The 23,008-nt window shown below is 47.7% G+C and overlaps 1 protein-coding gene across 5 annotated transcripts in view; it reads right to left on the bottom strand.

The window, feature by feature from the left end:
• LOC119966118 (zinc finger protein 385D-like) overlaps positions 1-23,008 on the bottom strand; it is a 1,141,865-nt gene that overhangs the window by 190,951 nt on the left and 927,906 nt on the right. The gene's annotated exons all lie outside the window — the stretch shown is intronic.

Below are 23,008 nucleotides of genomic sequence, written 5' to 3'. Positions count from 1 at the left end.
ACACCCTTGTTTCAGACAAGAAGATGGCACTGGTTGTGCTGGAGCGCACCCATCCCATTGTTGGGTCGGCTGAGGCCAGAAGGTACCTAGAGACTGGCCTGGGGGAGGGGGGGGGGGGGGGGCAGCATCCATATGACCTGTGGCACTCGGCGCACAGTGGGCAATCAGCAGAGTGCACAATTGCATGGCTGCCTTGCAGGCTGTGGCAATAGTGGCCTGTGCTTGACTACTCCGACCCCACATCCTATCCGCCCCACACTGCTCCCCCCCCATCAAGCAGCACAACTGTTAGAACACTATAGTGCTGTTGGACACTGTTTGTATCCCCTCAGCAGCCATGTTGCCTGTTTCCCAATTTTAAATACCACAAGTGAACCTCACTGTTGGTAATTCCTCCTGTCGGAGGCAAAGCATCATTGGAGTTCTGGAGAATACTGGGGAGGGCCCGTTAATAATATGCCGATGATCTTTACAGGAAAATTTATGTGCCCACACTGGCATGCAGTGTAGAACCAGAGCATAGCATTCTGTTTGGCACTTGGTGCCATCTTGATATTCGGCTGACGTTGAACTCTCTGTTCAATCATGTTTCCAAATTCTGGCATGAGCAACGGAGAATTCCCTTCCTAGCTTTTGGGTTCCATTCTGGGATCCTCCCATCCAGTTATAACACCAACTGGGGTCATAATAATGTCTGATAAAAAAATAACCTGATGACCATACAATCTGGAGGAATTATTTCAAAATACAGAAACCATAACATTTTTATGCTGAGTTTGTACATGACTTTATTTCCTTTTGGAACAGTTAAAAATGTGTGAATAATATCACAAACAACAAACAGTATTCCCTGTTTTCTCACTTGGACCCCTATTATGGTGAGTCCTATAGCTGGAAAATAATCTGTTTAAACTCATAGAATCCCTACCGTGCAGAAGAAGGCTATTTGAAAATGAAATGAAAATCGCTTATTGTCACAAGTAGGCTTCAAATGAAGTTACTGTGAAAAGCCCCTAGTCGCCACATTCCGGCGCCTGTTCGGGGAGGCTGGTACGGGAATTGAACCGTGCTGCTGGCCTGCCTTGGTCTGCTTTAAAAGCCAGCCATTCAGCCCAGTGTGCTAAACCAGCCCCAATTGGCCAATTGAGTCTGCAGCGACCTTCTGAAAGAGCACCCAATTAGGCCCAGGCCCCTGTCCTATTCCCGTGACTCCACTTAACATTTGAACACCAAGGGGCAATTTAGCATATCCAATCCAACCAACCTGCACATCTTTGTTTGCATATTTGGCATTATGTATGTGACATATTGATCATTCAGCAATTGTCACCATGCTGGCTGGATAAGGTGCATGAGGATTACAGGTGGAGCCATGTATCCCAGTCACTATTGATTGTTAAATTATATTGATGCACCGGGATCAGTAACACATGCAGCAACAATGCTCAACATAATGAAGGGTGAGCAATAGTGATCACGCTGGATAAATCCCCCAAACTGATCTTTTCCATTTGCATTCTAGCCAGCATAATGAAATCTTTTCTTTTAGATTTTTTTTTAAAAGCCTAAAGTATATTCAATTGAAATAACTCCTACTCTGTTCCTCCATCAAACATATTTTAATGTATTGCTCACGTCCTGCTTTGCAGACTGATGCGATCGTTCCTGGAGGTAATTATTATTAATAAGTTTGAATGCATAGATTTGTCTTTTTCAAACTCTTTGTTTTAAGTGTTCTGCTTCAAGGATTATTGTGTTTTAAAGTTTTTACTCAGATACTGCTTGGTTTATCAAGAGTATTTGAGATATCAGATTCCATAATCCCTTGTGGAACTTGATCTCATTTCATTATCTGATAAAACAGATGATCACAATACCACCGGATTAACTGCCTTTCCTTCTGGTGCCCTGCATCCTGATATTTCTAATCACTGGGATTTAAAAATCTATTACTGGATAAGAATCCAGCTGCAGTTTGGTCCCAGAGAAGCTTGGCAAACAGAAGGATACAGGTATGCTAAATGCAAATGAATAATGGGAAGTATTTGACAAGGCAGTCATGAGGTCCGGATGACTTGTCAGATTTGATTGGTAGATGATCCTTTTGGAATTTCTAATTACTCCACCAAAGGCAACAGGGATAACAAGCCCAAACTGTCAGAAAACCACTTTGTTTTCTCAGACCTATGTTCAATTACATTTCTTTCAACACCATGCACATGTCTTAGCTAAGAATAGGCTTACAGAAGTTGTGTGCATATGTGAAAGGTCAGTTCAGAAAATTCCCCAAAAGCATGGAGCAAGTAAGCCTACTTAATCTTATGTTTTTGCCAGAACCTTTTCCAACTAGACCTAAGGCTTTAGTCACCATAGTTACCAGTGGGTTAATAGCTCCAGTTTCAGCTGGATGCAAAATGTTAATGATTTAAAAATCAGCTGTAGAAATACTCAATTTTGTTGAATCAAAATCTTGAAACTCTGGCACAAGTTGATCTTTTTCTCCTGTATCGATTGCAATCATAATGTGTGATTCCATTCACAATTCGTTGGATAGCCCCAAAATGGGTAAGGGGAGTGCAATGTGATTATTGTTTACCCAACAGTGTTGCCTGCTCATTATCATGTTGTCTGCATGCAGCTAACATTGTTCACTCACTGCATGTACCAACTAGGGGTTCAATATCATTAATCGCCATCACTCCTTAATGCCAGCCTGCATCTTTTAAACGGAAGGTGAATTGTGTCAAGGTCAATGAATGCATGTTCTAATTCCATATCCACCCACCTGTACCACTAACCTCAGTACTGCTCAATTCACCATCCGCCCATCGTTTACTTACCAAAACTCCCTACCAATTAGACACTTACCTAACATTTATTTGCTTCACCTCTCCCTCATGCACAGTTGGCAGCTCCAAACCCACATCTCACTGATACATGCACTGCCAGCTATTCAACTGTGACAGCCATAAAACCCAAACAGATTGCAAGACGTTTACTCACAGGCTTCCCCATCATTTTCAGGACAAGGTGGCAGCAAGAACCGACCAGAGGGGGCGAAGCACTCCTATCTGTTCCCATCCCTGTATTGGCCATTATCAGAAAGGCCATGGCTGAGGCTGTGGCCAGGTTGACTCCTTTTTAATATGACAGTATCTTCACACATAATCTTCCTTCTCTCAAGCCATTTCTGCTTCATTGTACAATATCTTCTGACTGAGAATCTGTAGTTGGTGTAATCATGCACTTCTTACCTGCCCTTCTTCTCTCACCACAATTTTACCCCAGGCATATGAAGGGAGAGAAAGAAGAGAGTGATGATGAGACACCCCACTCTCCATTTCAAACTCACAGCCATTATCTCAGATACTGACACCCTTTGTAACTTAGAGGATAGCATGGAGGCAAGATCTGCACATGGTGAGGTACCATGGACAAGCATACAGTAGGGGCTGCACGGTAGCATGGTGGTTAGCATAAATGCTTCACAGCTCCAGGGTCCCAGGTTCGGTTCCCGGCTGGGTCACTGTTGTTGGGTTACGGCTCGGCACAACATTGAGGGCCGAAGGGCCTGTTCTGTGCTGTACTGTTCTATGTTCTATGTTCTATGTAATCAGAGCATAGAGAGAAGATACTACAGGTGCCATCTCTCCAGAGGACAAGTTACATAGTCGTTCTGTTGCAGCGGACTCACATTAGATCTTCCAACTTTCAGACCACAGGGGAAGATTAATGAGAAATAAGCAATGAAATGCTTAGTGCATTGGCAAGCCTGCATTCAATGTCAAGCACCAACACTGCACAGAGCTTGGTACAGAGCTTGGAGACCATCTTTGCCAAAATGGAAGTGGTGGCATTGTGCACCCAACCATAATGCCCATCTGGTGGCTAATGTTGTAGCTTTCACCAGAATTCTGAGTACTCGGTGGAAGCTCAGACCTCTGCCATACAATCTTGGACGGTGTCATGCAATGTCAGCTTGCTACCATGCAAGTTCAATGCTACCATGACTGTGGGTACCAGTCTTCAAGGGCATCACAGCAGCTTCTTGGGCATAACAGCAGCCAATAATCTGTCTTCCGGCACATCACTAGGATTGCTGATTCCAGGGCTGTGGCAGTGGTTGCATGGAGCAGAAAACTGAGGTTGTTTCTCAGGGTGACAGCCATTGTGATGCCACCATTGCCATTCCACCAGGGCTCTTGCTGTTGCCTGTCAGCTGCACAGCCCAGAATTATGCAGCCCATGAAAAGATGATCCAGTCCTAAGTCATTGTCTTCTCCATCTGAGTTGCTTGAGGTTAGTCTGCAAGGTCATCTGCAGTCTCTTCAACTCAATGTCAGCAACCAACCACCGGCCATGGTGTAATAATGGCAGTAGCATTGTGAAGGAGCACTAGGATGAGCTATGTCATCTGCAAGATAGTCACTCATGGAAAATAATAGGTGATTTCGTTAAATTTGCAATATGGCATGTTTTAATTCAAAAAATTAGTTTGGAATGTTTATTTTGTTTCCTCTTTTATTTTTGCATTATGGGCAAAAGGACAACATCATGTGTGATTACAGAGGTAATCTAAAAAATGTAGGATGTTAGTGAATGGGAACTTAAGGGTGAGGTTCCTAGAACCGCATTTGAATTAATCCTTTGGAGACTGAGCAGAAAGGGGCTATTGAAGTTGTAACCTCCCTTCTTCTTCTTTCCCTTCCTCCTTCTTTTACTTATCTGCATCTCCCCCCACCCCTTTATCTCATCCCTCTTTCAGCAGCTTGTCCTGCTTTAGAATCACAGAATCCTACAGTGCAGAAGGAGGCTATTCGGCCCATCGGGTCTGCAACGATCCTCTGAAAGAGCAGCCCCCCTAAACCCACACCCCACCATATCCGTAACCCAGTAATCCCACCTAATCTTTTTGGACACTAAGGGCAATTAATCATGGCCAATCCACCTAACCCGCACATCTTTGGACTGTGGGAGGAAACTGGAGCACCCGGAGGAAACCCACACAGGCACGTGGAGAACATGTAAACCCCACATAGACAGTAACTCAAGGCTGGAATTGAACCCTGATCCCTGGTGTTGTGAGGCAGCAATGCTAACCACTGTGTCACCCTGCTGCCCTGAACATCACTTCTGTTAATTTGCCCAGTCATGCTCTACTCCATGAGGAAGGCTGCCAGACACACTCATTTTAGACAGCAATTGGTTTGTGCAAAAGTTTTGAAAGTTCGTAATAAATAATTCAGTATCTGTGATACCACTCCCTGTACACTTTTGAAATTGAAAAAACCCATGAAAAATACCAAAAATGTGCATTATTGCAGCAACATCCAAAAAATTCAGCAACTCATCTAAGTATTTGATGATCCATTAAATATCACCGGTGGGGAGTCCCTCATGTCTTTTCAGCTGTGTCAAGATAGAGGGTGACAGTTGGAGTGTGGAGCTCCAAAGTGGCAGTACTGGCATTATAACCACAATCTGTCTGCTCTACACACTCCAGCAAGCGCATGTGTGCTAACTTTTCAACTAAGACAGTGTCCAGTGCATTTGTAAGAATAATGGCCGGGATTCTCCGATCCCGCGGCGGGTCAGAGAAGCGCCGAGGGGGGGGAGCGAGAATCATGCCACGCCGCTCCGACGCCAGGCCGCCGATTCTCTGCTGGCCGAAGAATCGGCGGCAATCGCGCCTGCAAGGTCGCCACCTGCCGGTCGGGGGCTGTTGAAAGCGCTCCCCCTCCCGGGCTTCTCCGCACCTCGACCGGCCGAGTGTCAACCAAGTCCCGCTAGCGTGGGTTATGTATGGTCCTACCCAACAGGATCTCAGAGCTCTGGCTGTGGGGGCCGTCCTGGTGGGGGGGGGGGGGATTCTGACTCCGGGAGGGGGTCTCCATGGTCGCCACGCCGGCGATCAGGGCCTACCGATCGGCAGATGGGCTAATTGTGGGGGTGCTAATGTTCCTCCTCCATGCCGGGCCCCTGTAGGGCTCCGCCATATTGCCGTGGTGCGCATGAGCACCGCAAGAGCAGCGGACAACACTCCAGCGCCGTACTAGCCCCCTAGGAAGGGGTGAATGTCTGGGCCTGGAGGCCTGTTGACGCCGGAGTCGCTCGCGCCGGTTTTGACGCTGGCATTAACACTTGTGTGTTGGCAATGGATGCCATATTGCAACCCATTCGTCATGCTTGAAGAGCAGTTGTTCCTAAATCCAACTTCACCCTCACTCTGCATCTCCACAAAAAGGAAAGTCAGACAGTCTGAAGCAGGGAACCATTTCACTCTGCACTTACTTTGACTGCTGGCATGTGTAATGTCTGAACATCCCCATTCATTAAAGATAATGAACATCTTGCAGCATATCTTTCACCTGTAATAATGAAGATTTAACACTTCTCAAGGGTTAACCAACTCTGGCATGTCATTGCTGCAGAGAAAGACAGTGGGCTGAGATGGTGCACAATTCTCTGGTCTGGGCCCCCTTCTTGGGTAGCTGACCTTTTTGTTTCTGCTCACGTCTTCCAATGTCTCTCCAGTCACCCCCCAGAAATCATGGCCAACAGTAACTGTTTCACTGTTCTCAGTGTCAATGCCTGCCATCTTTGTATCTCACTTCCAGTTGTCCTTGCAACAGACGGATAGATCCCCAGGTGACTCTGCCCCAGTTCACTGTACAGATGGTCTTTGCGTATATGGCCATCGTCCATCTGGTGAATGTGGCCAAGCTAACTCAGATGCTGACGCTGTTGGCTTCGCAATGAGCTTATGCTGATGGACTTAGCTTGTTTCAATACCGACCTTGGGTCACTGTCTGTGGAGTTTGCACTTTCTCCCCGTGTCTGCGTGGTTTCCTCTGGGTGCTCCGGGAGTTTCCTCCCACAGTCCAAAGATGTGCACATTAGATGGATTGGCCACACAAATTGCCCCTTAGTCTCCTAAAGGTTAGGTTGTGTTACTGGGTTACAGGGATAGGGTGGAATCCTGAGTTTAAGTAGGGTGCTCTTTCTGGGGGCCAGTGCAGACCCAATGGGCCAAATGGACTCCTGCACTGTAAATTCTATGATCAATGCCCTTTCCAAGAAATCACCCAACCAGCATGGTACTTAAGAGAGGAAGAACTGTATGCTTGTTTGCACCTCAATTATTTTAATTGATGGGAAATAAACTAATTAAAGGATCGGGATTTGCCGGAAATCACGTCAGAGGGATGAGCTTTTTGTTTTGAACCTGTTGTTTTTGAACTCAGTTTTGGGGAATAAGCAGAGCAGGAAGGCTGCTTTAACTTGCTCTCCCCCTGCCTTGGCGGAAATTCCATGTGTGGTTATCAATCTGCAGCCACAGAATCTTCATCTGAGTATAACATGTTGTTGGCTCCAGCTTGCACTTTGAAATCTGCAAAGCTGAGACAAAGAGAATTGACCCTGCTCTAGATTCTACTCCACACTAAAGCTTCATTGGCGAGAACCTCCAGACATCTCCCGGGTCTAGCAGGCATTTTCACAGAATGACGATCCAGATCGGCATGTTGAAACCCTGTAAACTTATCCTTTATTTGATAAATCCTGGGCGGGATTCTCCGAGCCCACTCCGGTCGAAGAATCAGTGGGGGTACACGTGAATCCCGCCTTGCCGCTCCGACGCCGGGCCGCCGATTCTCTGGTGACCAGAGAATCGGCACCAATCGCGCCGGCGCGGACGCCGCGACGCTGGTCGGGGTCGTTGAAAGCAGCTCCCACGGCGATTCTACACGCTTCACGGGCCAAGTGCTTGCCGAGTCCCGAGTCACATATGGTCCCACCCAGCGGTACCTCGACGTTCTGGCTGCGCGGGCCTTCCTGGTTGGGGGGGGGGGGGGGAGGGGGGGGGGGATGGTGACCTGGTCAATAATATGGGCAGGACATTTGTGATCGACATTTAACTTGATAGGCTGAACATTGATGTAGCTCATCTACAAGAGAGTCCAGTTTCAACAGGTTTGGATCACTGCAAAGAAAACATAACATGTTCCTCTGCCAGGGAAAGTGGTCAGGGGCAATGTGTGAGCAAGATGTAGGTTTTGCTGTAAAGCATTCAGTCCTCTCAATGATAGAATACCCCACAATTGGTTCACAACATATTCTCTCTATTGCCTCTCAACTCAAAAAGGTTTAGTTAATCTCTGAATATCTATGCTCCAATGCTATGATGCAATGCAGAGACCAGTGGCTGGATTCTCCCAAACTGGGGCTCTGTCCCCACGTCGATATAAAAACACAGGCGTTGCACTCCGAGGTTCCTGAAACAAATACCAGCCGATTCCCTTCCCTTCAGGGGGTTACCAGGGACCCGGAGTTCTTCACACAGCTTTGGTTGCAGATACGGATCCCCACACTTCGGTCCGGCGCATGCGCTGGCGGCAGCCTCCAGTGGCCGCGCCGAGCGCCATGGCAGACTCAGACCGCAGAGGCAGCTCCATAATGTAGGTTCCCCCGATCAGCCACGTGCCCCTGCATTGGACCAGCCCGATCTGTGACCCGGCCGCCCATAAGGCCCCCCCCCCCACCAACCCAGAGCCGGATCCCCCTGCCCCCCCACCAGGGTGGCCGCGGACTGAGTCCGCAGCCACTGCCTGAGAGTCCCGACTGGCCATACCAAGTTAGTTCCACGCTGTCGGGAACTTGGCCAGTCAGGAGCGGAGTATCGCTGAGTGGGCCTCTGGCAATGGCCCCCCAGCCGCGCGGCATAATTCACAGACTCGCGGATATTTGTGGCCCAGAGAGTCGCCGGAGCAGCATAAGGCCTGATTCCGTCGGGAAAGTTGATTCAATTGCAGTTCTATGAGGAGCCTGATATCAGCAGAATCCTGATGTCAGAATATCTTGACTACAGGGTAATTTCAAAGGAAGAGTGGGTATGACCATATGCCATGGCCTTCTAATTTCCGACATCATGACTTGGGATAGATTAATGAGAATAGACTACTTTAACTTTGATGCTACCACAATCTTTCTGCAGCTCACACTTTCTTTCAGAGCAAACTTTGGCACAAGGTATCCTGGAGACATATAATTCAGGGTATTGACATGAGCTGGATCGGATCATCGCCAGGCTAACTAACTATTAACCTTTTAGGACAGTTTGATGTATTGCAAAGAACACAGTTTTTGATTAAAGGCTTATAGAAATATGTTATTCTTGAAGGCCCCACCTTCTCAACCTTGCTCCTCACCTGAGGTGTGGTGATCCTCAGGTTAAATTCCCACCAGTCAGTTCACCCCGTCAAAGGCGAAAGCAGCCTGTGGTCATCTGGGACTATAGCGACTTTACATTTACATTGCATGGCAAGCAACAAGGCAATGTTCAATCACAAATGGTGATTTATTTAATGATCTTTTCATGCAGAATTGCTCAACTATTACAAGGGTCTTGTTCCCTCGACTCCCAAGATAACTCTGACTAAATGCCAACAACCAGGTCCGCACCAAAAACCCGGGTCGGTTAACGTTCAGAGGCTCCATCCCCATAGGCTGCAGGTCTGTCACGCGACCCACAAAGGATCACCCTTTAAGGGGCCACACTACCCCAAGCCTAAGCAATATTTGTGAGATTGAACAGAATGTGGTAGATTCAATGTTCTGAGATGTTTCATAAGAGGCTTGTTACAAAAAAAAACAGGTGTGTGGTACAAGAGGAAATGAAACAACAAAGAGAGAAACTATGTTGGTGGACACTTCACAAGATAAATGTTTGAACTGGGAGGGGTTAGAAATGATGTAACCTCGGAGTCAATGGTAGGTTCACTATTGTTCTGATTTTATTAATAGTTTTTCCTTCAGCAGAGAAAGCAGAATCTCAAACTTTCCTGGCAACACATGAAAATGAAAATCGCTTATTGTCACGAGTAGGCTTCAATGAAGTTACTGTGAAAAGCCCCTAGTCGCCACATTCCGGCGCCTGGCCGGGGAGGCTGGTACGAGAATCGAACCGTGCTGCTGGCCCGCTTGGTCTGCTTTAAAAGCCAGCGATTTAGCCTTGTGAGCTAAACCAGCCCCTTGTGAGCTAAACCAGGTTTACCAAGCACATATGTGTGCTTGGTAAACCACAGAGGACTGTCCCAAGCTTCAAGAAAATACAGACAGATGGCACTGATGTGTTGGGTATTCTGGATCTGTGGAGACTCCGTTTACCTTAGCAGTAACATAGACAGGCTACCAACACTTGTAATAGTACAACTCTATTTTATTTAACTAAGAGCTGTTAAACATACTTGCACTGTGGGTCAACACTATGTTAGATTGACTGAAGACCTATGCCTAACCTGACCAGCCTATACTGCTAGCACATGGTGGATGTTTGTGCTACTGACTGTGGGCTCTGTCTGTCTTAGAGGCTGCATCCCGAATGAGCGGGAAAACTAGTGCCCTCTGGCTTTATAGTGACCGTGCCCTAACTGGTGATTGGCTGCAATGTTGTGTGTGTTGATTGGTCTTGCTGTGTGTCAGTCAGTGTGTGTCTCTGCACCATCATATACTGATGTGTATATTATGACATCCCCCCTTTTTAAAAAAAAAGGGTGTTCGTGGCAATAAATAATGTATGATGTGAATGTTCCTAACTATGTGTAGCATACGTGAACATATTTACAAGATTATGTACAGAAACTCGAAGATATTTGCATTGGAAGGTGTCTCGTGCAGATGGACAGTATATAACAGAAAAATAACTAGAACAACAGTATGTACAAACCAGTGAGTTAATCCAACAATGCAACAAAACAATCAGTTCATGAGTTCAGAGAGTCCATGAATTAAGGCAGTTCATAAATTCAGTCTCTGAGGTGGGCGACGAATTCTGGTTGACCGCCTCAAGGGTGGGTCAGGGGCCGCCTGGTCTGGAATGGGCGGGACTGTGTCAGACCCAGAGGGTGGCAGAGCGAAGGGGAGATCTGCAAAGTCCGTAACGGGTTCGTCATGATGGCGAGGCAGGACATGATGATCTGGTGGCGAGCGAGGAAGGAGTCGTAGTGCCTGCCTATTTCTGCGCAGGAGAGCCGTCTGGTAGACAAACCAAAAATGACCAGGGGGCCACTTGTCTGAGAACCGCAGCGGTGGCAGACCTGCCACCATCTGGAAGTTGGACACGGACCTCGTCATCAGGAGCCAGATCAGGGAGATCCGTGGCACGGGCGCTGTATGCCGTTTTGTGTTGGGCCCGAGATAGCATTCAGCGAAGGACGGGAACGTTGTCCAAGTCCGGGACATGAATGGCCGGCACCGTCGATTCAAGTGCGATTCATCAATAATTGAGCCGGTGACAGGCCGGTGGACAATGGAGTGGATCTGTAAGCAAGCAAGGCAAGGTAAAAATCGGATCCTGCATCAGCCGCCTTGCACAGGAGTCGTTTTACGATGTGCACCCCCTTTTCTGCTTTGCCATTGGATTGGGGGCAATGGGGACTGGACGTGACATGTGTGAAGTTGTATCGTTTGGCAAAATTGGACCACTCCTGACTGGCAAAACACAGGCCATTGTCGGACATGACCGTGAGCGGGATGCCATGGCGAGCGAAGGTTTCCTTGCACGCACGGATGACCGCAGTTGAGGTAAGGTCGTGCAGCCTAACTACCTCCGGGTAGTTTGAGAAATAGTCCACTAATGAGGACGTAGTCCCGACCAAGCGCATGGAACTGGTCGATGCCCACTTTGGTCCAGGCGGACGTGACCAACACATGGGATCGCAAGGTTTCCCTTGGCTGAGCAGGCTGGAATCGCTGGCATGTTGGGTAGTTGAGAACGGCGTTAGCTAGATCCTCGTTGATTCCAGGCCAGTACACTGCCTCACGGGCCCGTCGGCAGCATTTCCCCACTCACAGGTGGCCCTTATGGAGCTGCTCAAGGACGAGGTTGACGATTCTGTCCAACTTGAGTAGAATTCCATCTACCACTGCCAGGTCCTCTTTAAAATTATAGAATTGAGGGCATTGGCCCTTGAGCCACCCGTCTGTCAGGTGGCGCATGACACGTTGGAGCAGGTGATCATTGGCCGTCTTGCGACGAATCTGGATGAGTCGTTCAACCGTGGCGGGCAGATTGGATGCAGCGAATGCCACATGAGCATCAATCTGGCACACTAAGCCCGCTGGGTCGCAGGGTGTGGTGACAGATCGGGAGAGTGCATCGGTGACGATGAGCTCCTTACCCGGGGTGTAGACGAGTTTGAAGTCGTACCGCCTGAGTTTAAGGAGAATGCGCTGCAGGCGCGGCGTCCTGTCGTTAAGATCCTTTTGAATGATATTGACCAGTGGCCTGTGGTCTGTCACAACTGTGAACTTTGGGAGTCCATAGACATAGTCATGGAATTTGACGAATCCGGTAAGAAGGCCCAGGCACTCTTTTTCAATTTGCGCATAGCGCTGTTCGATGGGCGTCATTGCACGTGACGCGTATGCGACAGGAGCCCATGAGGAGGCGTTTTCACGTTGAAGGAGCACTGCTCCAATGCCGGACTGACTGGAATCCGTGGAAATCTTTGTTTCTTTGGCCGGATCGAAAAATGCCAACACCATGGCCTTGGTCAGCTTCGCCCTGAGTTCCCGCCATTTTTGTTCATGGGCGGGGAGCCATTGGAACTCTATCGTCTTCTTGATCAGGTTCCTGAGAGCCGTGGTGTGGGAGGCAACGTTAGGGATGAATTTCCCCAGGAAATTGACCATGCACAGGAAGCGGGGGGCCGCCTTCTTGTCCTCCGGTGTCTTCATGGCCTTAATGGCAGATACCTTGTCAGCATCCGGCTGCACGCCAAACTGTGATATGTGGTCTCCGAGGAATTTAATTTCCGTTTGACCAAAGGAGCATTTGGCCCTGTTGAGGCGGAGGCCATGCTCATGGATTCATCGGAAGACGCGTTGGAGGTGGCCAATGTGCTCCTGCGGGGTGGTAGACCAGGTGGTATATGTTGTCCACATATACTCGAACCCCTTCGATACCTTCCATCATCTGTTCCATTATTCTGTGGAACACTTCCTATGCAGAGATGATGCCAAACGGCATCCGGTTGTAACAATACCGGCCAAATGGGGTGTTAAAGGTGCCGAGCGTCCGACTGGATGCGCCGAGTTGGATCTGCCAGAACCCCTTGGATGCGTCTAGCTTGGTGAAATATTTGGTGCGAGCCATCTCACAGGTGAGTTCTTCGCGCTTTGGAATGGGATAGTGTTCTCTCATAATATTGCGGTTGAGGTCCTTGGGATCAGTACATATACGTAATTCGCCGGATGGTTGTTTCATGCACACCATTGAGCTGACCCAGTCAATCGGTTCCGTAACTTTTGAAATTACGCCCTGGTCCTGGAGGTCCTGCAGCTGCTGCTTGAGGCGGTCCTTGAGGGGTGCTGGTACCCTGCGAGGTGCGTGCACCACACGCGTGGCATTTGGTTTTAACAAGATTTTATAAGTGTATGGGAGTGTGCCCATGCCCTCGAATACACCATGGTATCGGTTGATGATGGCGTTCAGCTGTGCCCGAAAGTCACCGTCCTGAGAAGCGGAAGCATCAGCGGGTGACAGGGAGTGACCCCTTTGGACAAGGTTTAGGAGTTTGCACGCCTGAGCACCGAGCAGGGAGGCTTTAGAGGATCCCACTACTTCGAATGGCAGGTTAGCCTTTAATGACCGGTGCGACACTTCAAGCTGGCAAGAGCCACTGGCAGCAATGACATTACCATTATAGTCCAGAGGCTGGCAGGCTGATGGCAGGATGGTAGGCTTGACATGGAGGCTTTCAAGGTCAGATCGAGCAATGAGGTTGGCTGAAGCGCCTGTGTCCAGGCGGAATCTGATGCAGGATCGGTTGACCATGAGGGTGGCACACCACTCGTCGTCTGGATCAATGCTGAATATTGTGAGAGACTTGGCTTTTGTCTTCGGGAGCATCTTGTGTTTGGTGATGATGCCCACCCGAAATGGTGCTTTAGGGTCCTCAGTGCCAAGGTCCGGAATCAGGTCGGAGTCGGAATCGGTGACCGGTGGCTGGATGGCTCGGACATTCCTGCGTGGCTGGTTGGAGCGACGAGAGGTAGTAGGTTGAGCAAACCTGCATAAGGCACATTGCCACATTGGAGAAAGAGTCGGGATTTTGCAGGACATTGCCGCTTTAAATGGGCGGAGCCATAGTTGCCGCACGTCGTGACGTCAGAACATTCGGTGCGCCACCGCGCGTGCGCGGTGTGGTCGTACGTAGTGCGCACCTGCGCAGTGCGATCTTCGGCATCGCCGTACCCTCGGTCAGTGCGCACATGCGCGGGAGCCCGCGAAAAGTGCGCAAAATGGCTGCCCTCATCCAGGCTGAGGCCCTGGAGTTGCTTGATTGCTTGCACCCGTTCTGCCTCGTGGGGACCTTGCCGCGCCGTTTCAGATGGTTGAATGTACAAGTGTCGGTTAGTGGCGTGTTCATGCAGAACGCAGGTCTCGATGGCTATCGCAAGGGTGAGCTGTTCAACCTTGAGGAGCTGCTGGCATAGGGAGTCCGATTGCACACCGAAAACGATCTGGTCACGGATCATCGAATCGGAGGTGGAGCCGTAATTGCAGGACTGCGTGAGGATGCGAAGGTGGGTGAGGAAAGATTGAAAAGGTTCATCCTTACCCTGCAAACGCTGTTGAAAAACATAGCGCTCAAAACTTTCATTTACCTCGATGTCACAGTGACTGTCGAATTTGAGCAGTACTGTCTTGAACTTGGACTTTCAGCGAAAGTGAGAGAGTTGAAGATATGGATGGCGTGGTCCCTGGCCGTGGAGAGGAAGAGAGCAATCTTTCTGGCGTCTAAAGCAGCTTCCAGGTCTGTAGCTTCGAGGTAAAGCTGGAATCGTTGTTTAAAGATTTTCCAGTTCTCACCGAGGTTGCCGGTGTGCGGAGCGGCGGTGGGGGGCGGACGCTGTCCATACTACCGGATGGCTGATTGATTGCTGGTCGAAGGCAGATCACTTGAAGTTAGGTCTATTAAACTCTAACATTACGTACTGGTACCATGATGTGCTGAGTACTCTGTATCTGTGGAGACTGTGTTTACCTTGGCAGTAATATAGACAAGCTACCAACACTTGTAATGGGACAACTCTATTTTATTTAGCTAGGAGCTGTTGAACATGCTGCCACTATGGGTCGACACTATGTTAGATTGATTGAAGACCTATGCCTAACCTGACCAGCCTATACTGCTAGCACATGGTGGATGTTTGTGCTACTGACTGCGGGCTCTGTCTGTCTCAGAGGCTGAATCCCGAATGAGCAGGAAAACTAGTGCCCTCTGGTTTTATAGTGACCGTGCTCTAACTGGTGATTGGCTGCTGTGTTGTGTGTGTTGATTGGTCTTGCAGTGTGTCAGTTAGTGTGTGTCTCTGCACCATCATATACTGATGTGTATATTATGACAGGCACCAAGCAAAATAAGTGAATATTGGTAAGATGGTATATTTTTGAAAGAACAGAAGGATGCACGGAATCAAAATATGTCAAAAGTTGCAGATTAACAGGAGTTAGCAGTTCGAAATACATAGTTACATGAAATGTAGTTTTAAAAAAAACCCATAAAAGGGCAAGTTAAATAGTGAAATTTTGAAATTGGATAATTATTTAGCGAGATAAAGACATTGGATATAGAAGTAAGCGAGTGAATGACTATGTTTATGAATGTTTGAGCAAACAGCTGAATATCTTCCATGTGTGCAATAAACTTTAATGGTTCTTTGGTTCTATTTGTGGCATGAACGTTACAGAAGTGCAGGAAATATTTAGTCAGGAAGGAATGCAATAGTAAAAATATATGCGGGAAAAAATGTATTCACACAAACATAAAAGCAAAGATGTTGCACATTCTGGAAGTGAAAGCAATGTGATAATGTACACTGCTTATCCAGGTCACAGTTATGAGGAAAATCCATTTCATTTATGAAGACACGGACCTTAATGTGCATAATTTCCACCGAGGTCCACGTTTAACAGCTACTTGTCTCCATGGATGACACTAGAAGACACGATGGTTAGCTTAGTCTAACTGTTGCTGTAATCTGCAGTGGAGGATCTGGTCATGACAATAACGTCTTTAGTGCTGATCTCAGTTGTATTAATCAGGGGAACATTCATCGCCAATGCTGTGACTGCTATTATGGACTGAAATCTCTAACTACTGTCATAGATGTTTTAACAAACTTTAAAAGCTTTAACTTTTTATTTCTCTTTGTGCGAAGCAGGTCCCCTTATTGCTTCTTTACAAATGACGTTTCCTCAATATAAACGTAAGTGATCTGGTCCAATTTTCTGGATTCTTTTCAAGTTAACAATTCAACTGAAATTCTTAGGAGGGGATCAGGGGTGGTGGCAGGTGGATGGGGTGGGGGGGGGGGGTGCCTGGAACTTAGCATGCTTGGGCCTTGGGCAGAAAAGAGGTTTGTGCCCCTTCATCACTGGACCCTTTCCCAATCGTTGCTCTCCCCTCCCCCCTCTTAAGATATGCCTCCCACAATGCCCCTCTCCCCAGCCCCCACAGCTCTCACACTCTGCACTTCACCGCCCCCAGACCTCATCTCCTGGCCCTACTGAGAAATTCCCAAACCTACGTGCATCCTGGGTTCGCTGATACCTTAGTATGTGGGACTCAAACGTCTGAGCATTTTATCCTGCTGTCTTCCCAGCAGGGCAATGCACAGTATAGAGATGATGAGGAGGTTGAGATGGAATTTCATTTGAGAATTAAAGACAGTATTGGAACACTGAGGACTACAGTCTCCGATTCTGGCGAACGGTGGCGTTTTTACGCCAGAAAAACTGGGACATAATGGCTACTGATTCCCCGTTTTGCTGGGGGCTAGCAGGACGGCAGCATTGAGCATCCGGCTCTAGCTGCCGATATTCCCCGGAGAATTGCTGGATCCGTGGTCACGCATGTGCACTGCAGCGGCCGCGCCGTGCTACATGGCGTTGGTGGCTCGCAGACCCGGCCCGTGAAATTGTCCTCCCCTTCGGATTGTTGAACACGCACATTGTATTGAGGTACTCATTGAGTCATCGTGGCACGTAATTGGGAAGAAAAAGGCACTGAAAGCATATGTCAGGTGGGAGAGAAAGAGAACATTGTAATGGTTGAACAAAGTCCTCGATCAACTTCAAACGTATCACAAAGTTAAAAGGCATACATGTTGATTCTTGCTCGCAAAGACTGATTCATTATCGATGAGTTACCTAAAATTACTTTTTTTTTAATTTTGAGTACCCAATTATTTTTTTTTCCAATTAAGGTGCAATTTAGCGTGGCCAATCTACCAAACCAGCTCATTTTTGGGGTGAAAACAACGCAGACACGGGGAGAATGTGCAAACTCCACACGGACAGTGACCCCAGGGATGTATAAATTACTTAACAAACACAAATGACATGCCAATGTCTGCCAGAGAAATTAATGAAGAAGTGGGCAAGGGTGTGGTGGTCAATCATATCATGAATGGGTAGAGGGGCATTTCACACACCAAAAATAAACTGGGTGTTGATGAGGGATGTCTCCTATGGGTTTCAGATAGGAAGGATGAAGAAGGAACTTGTTCTTTTAATTCATTTTGTCAAATGATATTTGTGTTAAAGACATACTGATGTTAAGGAAAAACAATCGGTGGAATTCTCCCAAAAGATTTCTAAGTGTGGTCTCCGGCGAAAACAAGGTGTGATTCCCACTGGATGGATCGGCATGATCCTGATCACAATCCACCCACACTTAGAAACCTTTTTGGAGTACAAAGTGTGACCCAAAGAAGCCAGCAAGGCTGGATCCTCCAAGATATGGGCATCCTTTTTATAAGGTGCCCCAATCTCAGAATAATACTTCAGCATCTCCCATCACTGGGAAGGCAACCACAAAGTGAGCAACACCCCATTATTGGTGCACCAAAGGCCACTCCCTCACCCCCATGCCCCGTCCAAAGGCTCCTCCATCCTTCAGGCCCACCCTCAGTACTCCCCTTCAGGCACTGTTCCTTGGTACTTGCAGGTTGGCACTGCCAAGGTGCCAGGGGCAACACTCAGAACATGCGGTCTTCCTCGGAAGGACTTCGGAACAGGGGAAAACCCAGAAGAAAAAACTGCAGTTAGAAACAACACCTGGGGGTGATTCTCTGCTCGCGTTGCTTCCAGTGCCAATCCCGCTGTGTCGGGAGAATGTCGGGAGAATAACGGGAGGGCTGCAAACTGAATTTGCGCTGGGCGACAGTTTGCCAGTGTCCCGGCCCGGACTACTCCAGCTGCCGTGATCAGGATCTCACCCAGAGAGGGCGAGAACATGATCACACCGCGTTTGCATTCATCTTAATAACCTGAGTGAGATGAAAGTAGAATGCAGCAGCAGCCCAGGAGTCACCCACCACAGTTTGAAGTCACACAGGCGTCATTCAAGACTGGTCGACAAAAGCATTGTCCAGGTGCCATGGACTCGGAGGGGGAGCAGGGTGGTTAACAGTCCACTCCACTTACCCCCATGCAGCACAAGGGCTCCGTGGCTGCTGGCCAGGTTCTGTGGGTGCTCCGTCAAAGGGGCTTGGGGCGGGGGGGGGGGGGGGTAGTGGGGGCCAGATCAGAGGTCATCTGGGATGGGGGAGTGGGTTGGATTTGGGTATGTGAAGCATTGAATCCATCTTTATTTCTTGTGAACAGTGATAACAAGTCAAACCACAGAGGCAGCCTGTCTGTCCTCGAAAACTCTCACAGGACAGACCCACGCTGCAACTTGTTTCTTGAAAGTCAATTTTACCCTGCTTGAAATTTCTCCTTTGTACTAGCCTATTTAAAGACTATTTGAGCCCTGTTGAAGTTTCCCCTTGGATCTTGCTTGTTTGAAGTCCATTTCAGCCCCCTTGAAGTTTCAATAGGCTCTGTAGTTTGAACCCTAATGTTGCAGTATACCTTCTTTTCTAATAATAATAATCTTTATTGTCACAAGTAAGCTTGCATTAACACTGCAGTGAAGTTACTGTGAAAATCCCCTTGTCGCCACACTCTGGCACCTGTTCAGGTACACAGAGGGAGAATTCAGAATGTCCAAATTACCTAACAGCACGTCTTTTGGGACTTGTGGGAAGAAACCGGAGCACCCGGTGGAAACCTACGCATACACGGGGAGAAAGTGCAGACTCCTCACAGACAGTGACCCAAGCCGGGAATCTAACTGGGGCCCTGGCACTGTGAAGCAACAGTGCTGACTACTGTACTACCATGCTGCCCCTTTTGTACTTGGTTATTTACATTCCATGTCATACTCCTTTGACTGTGACAAGCCTCCAGCTTGACAGCTGAAGGCTATCTCAAAGGCATAGCCTCGTTAGCTGTGATAGCATTTGGTCTCTGAACTTTGAGAGTGCATGTGCCCAGTCTGAGAGAAAAATCTCTGAACTGGATGTCCTGGAACCTTTGATACCTGAACACCGTGCCTGCATTGTAAGTGCATCAGCACCACAGAGGCAGCTGGTAACACTCTTACATTAAAGGGCAGGGGTTCACCACTGAAGTTCCTCTTGTGTCCAAAGGTGAGTGGAAGAGAAGTAAACACAACCTCCTTGATGTTGCTGGCAGTGAGCTGGGGTATTGAGATTCCTGGGCTGGGATTCTCTCAGCCAAAATCGCGTTCGGCGCCGGACGGAGAATGGGGCATCAGCCCCGCGATCGGGTCTGAAGCCTTCCTGCAATTCTCCGCGGACCGGAGAACCGCCACCAGTCGCGTGAGCGTGGTCGACACGGTACCAGTCGGGCGGCATTGGAAGAGGTCCCCGCGGCGATTGTCCACCAGCAGCTGGCCGAGTTCCCACCGGCGTGGTTCTAACATGGTTCAATCCGGCGGCAACTCGGAGTGGCGGCTGCCGCGATTGCCCTGGTGGGGGAGCGGGAGAATCCGTTACCGGGGGGGAGGGGGGGGGGGAAGAGTCCTCCAGGACTGTCAAGGTTCCGATCGGTGGGCATGCGCGATCTGGGGAGGGCCTATATTGTTGGGGCTGGTTTGCTGTGTGGGTCCGCCATGTTGCACGGGGCTGCTGCCGCGCGCATGTGCGGGCCTGCAGGCAGAAGTGCAGGGCCCCGTATAGGCAGCCAGAGCTGCGCGGAGCACTCTGGCGCCTTGCTGACTCCCTCCAGGTAAGTGAATCGCTGGACCAAGGAGCCCGTTGACACCGGCGTGAAACGCTCCAGTGTTTACGCTGGCATCAAGACTTAGCCGCTGTTTCAGAGAATCCCGCCCCTGATCTGGGTGGGAGTGCAAGGTGAAATTTGCCAGCACAAGTGGCTTACTGGATGGTGCTCAGAGGGAAGACGGACTGTTATGCAGAGGGCATGGGAGAGTTACAACATCGAGTCCCCGTCTGGTTTAAAGGCACAGTGTAAGCTCTGCCAGCCCAGCTGCATTTAGTGTGATGCCATGATAGCAATAAGATCTTGGGCTGTCCAAGGCTTAGTTTCGGCTACACATAGTTGTATCTCCTGTCATTGAATTTGTTAGATCTTTGTGAGTCAGGCCACAACGACCATTTGGCTATCATCATTATGCCTCAGCACTCTCAGCTGCATCACTCCACAAGTCAGGATTGTTAGACGTTTAACTGCTGTTGTATAGAGTCAAAGGTACTGCTCCTTTCTACAAATACCTTTATTTCACTTTAACAGACTCGGCACAAAACTCTTCACATCACCTGACACAAAGGCCACCTGAAGCCCCTTTACAGATCCATGTCAATTATTGGATACTTAACAAAAATGAGACAACTAATTGGAATGTCTCTTAACCCATTACTTAACAGTCTCCCCTTCCTTGGAGGAAAAAAAAATTATTAGGTGAAAACAAAATTACAAGAAACTCAAAAACACACACGCAATTTCACCCCTTCTTTTCTTTCATTATTATTTTGGAAGAAAAAAAAAGTCACAGAAACAGGTGTCCTTGATTAATAATATTCAAAAGTTTCTGTGAGCTAGCCCCTCTTTTTGTGAAACAGTCTGACAATTGATAGCTACTGTCGACCCATTTAACTTTTGCTATTTCCCCTCTGTCCAACATCTGCTTCAAACTTGCAATGTCTATCCTTAACCTTTTTTCATTGACACATTTTGTAGAGTGCACACTTTCCACAGGGATTTGTTGTCAATATGACAGTCAATAGGTATATTACCCAAATCCCCTAATCCCAAAATTTCTGTCAATATCTTAGATATATAAAAGGCCATGTCCACCGTCTGTACAAGGCTTAATGTATCAGCAGCCAAAGTGCTTTTGACCACTCTCCTTATTTCCTTTGTTTCCCATTCAAGAGGGAAACTTTTACCATTGTTCCCCAAAAGGAAAATTATAAAACCTCCTACGCTTGAAACCCCTTCATTTCAATTTGCATAGGACGCATCACTATAAACTATGAGTTTCAAGTGCCGAAGGTCACCTAAAACAGGGAACATCAAAACACATTCCTGCATTTTTAGTTTGGCCAACGCTTTATTTGCTCTTATTATGTCTTCCACTTTGGGATCATTCATTTTTGTGCTCAACTCAAAGACATCAAAACTCACGTCCGGTCTAGTCTGTCTACCTAACCAATTCAGTTGCCCAATTAAACTTCGCTCTTTTTCCAACTTTGAAACCATTGCGTCTTTTTGTGAAACCCGTCCACGACTAATTGCTATTGGGCTGATGCTTTCAAAATAAGATTGCTGACGTAAAGTTGTCCCTAACTTAGTCTGTCCGATTTCCAGTCCAATATATTTAAATGCACCGGAAGCCTGACTTCCAACCCTGAATTCTTTCCTCAAACCAGAGATTACAATAGCTTCTAAATTATTAGTCCCACCCCACAAATAATCATCGACATGCATCATAAAGATTCCAGAAAGATTTCCTTTATAGTGCCGTTAAAATATTGCCGGATCTGCTTTCAACTGGCAACAGCCTAACTTTAACAAAATTGACCTTACCAAGAAATACCAGACTCCAGACGCATCATTTAATCCATATACACATTTGTTCAACTTCCAGGGTACCCCTTCTGTGTTAGCTGCCTCTTTAGGAGGACGGAGCTGATGCCCCTGCAAAAAGGCAGCTTTTATATCTATAGATTTGCATTCCCATGCCTTTGTGGCTAATAGAGCCAAGACGATCTTTAAAATAACCTTTCTTGCCATAGGTGAATCTACCCTTAAATCCAAATTTTCTACGTTTACTTCAAATCCCCTTGCCACAAGCCTGGCCTTTGCCTTATAAGTTCCATCTGGAAGAACCTTTTCTGTGCAAATCCATCTGTGGGATAGAGCTCTTTGTCCCCTATCCGGTACTTCCGTGTGTACCCCAAATTCACTCCAACTATGCAGTTCTTACTGTTTGGCATTTTTGATAACTTTTTCATCCAATTTATTGGAAGCCACCAAAATCTCACGTGCATGTGGGCTTCTACTGCTAATAGTATTCGTAGTCTTATTCATGTTCCGAGATCTTGATAAACTACGTCCCCTCTCCAGCCTGGTATCTCGTTCTGTACTGCTTGATCTTTCCCTTCTGCTGTGGGATGTCCTTTCAATAGTTCTCGATATTTTCCTGCGGACCTGTTCACTATCTGATGTACTACCTGAACTGGCACTGTGTTTCTGTGCCATCCATTTTTGAATTTCGTGTTTCCAATCTATTGGCTTGACTCCTTCCCCTGAATGCTATGCATTCAACCAATGTTTATACTTTCCAGTGACCTTCCCTGCTCTACTAATAACAGTTGCATCCTTCTATTGATTACACCCTTCAGGCAAGTATGTCACACTTGTACTAACATTTGGCAGTTGTTCTTACAGAAAAATGGCCTGTTCTAATTCATCAGAAGTGTTGTCTTCCTCTGCAGAAACCCTGTCTATATCAGTTAACTGGTCCTCATAGTTCTGTACCACCTGCATACCAGATGACTCTGGTTCTTCATCATGTCTGTCTGCTCTGTCTAAATTTGAAAATTTGTACTCTACCCATTATCCTTGATG

This window comes from Scyliorhinus canicula, chromosome 5 (genome assembly GCF_902713615.1).
Source record: "Scyliorhinus canicula chromosome 5, sScyCan1.1, whole genome shotgun sequence".
In the NCBI taxonomy this organism is placed as follows: Eukaryota; Metazoa; Chordata; class Chondrichthyes; order Carcharhiniformes; family Scyliorhinidae; genus Scyliorhinus; species Scyliorhinus canicula.
This window is presented reverse-complemented; position numbering and strand designations above follow the sequence as displayed.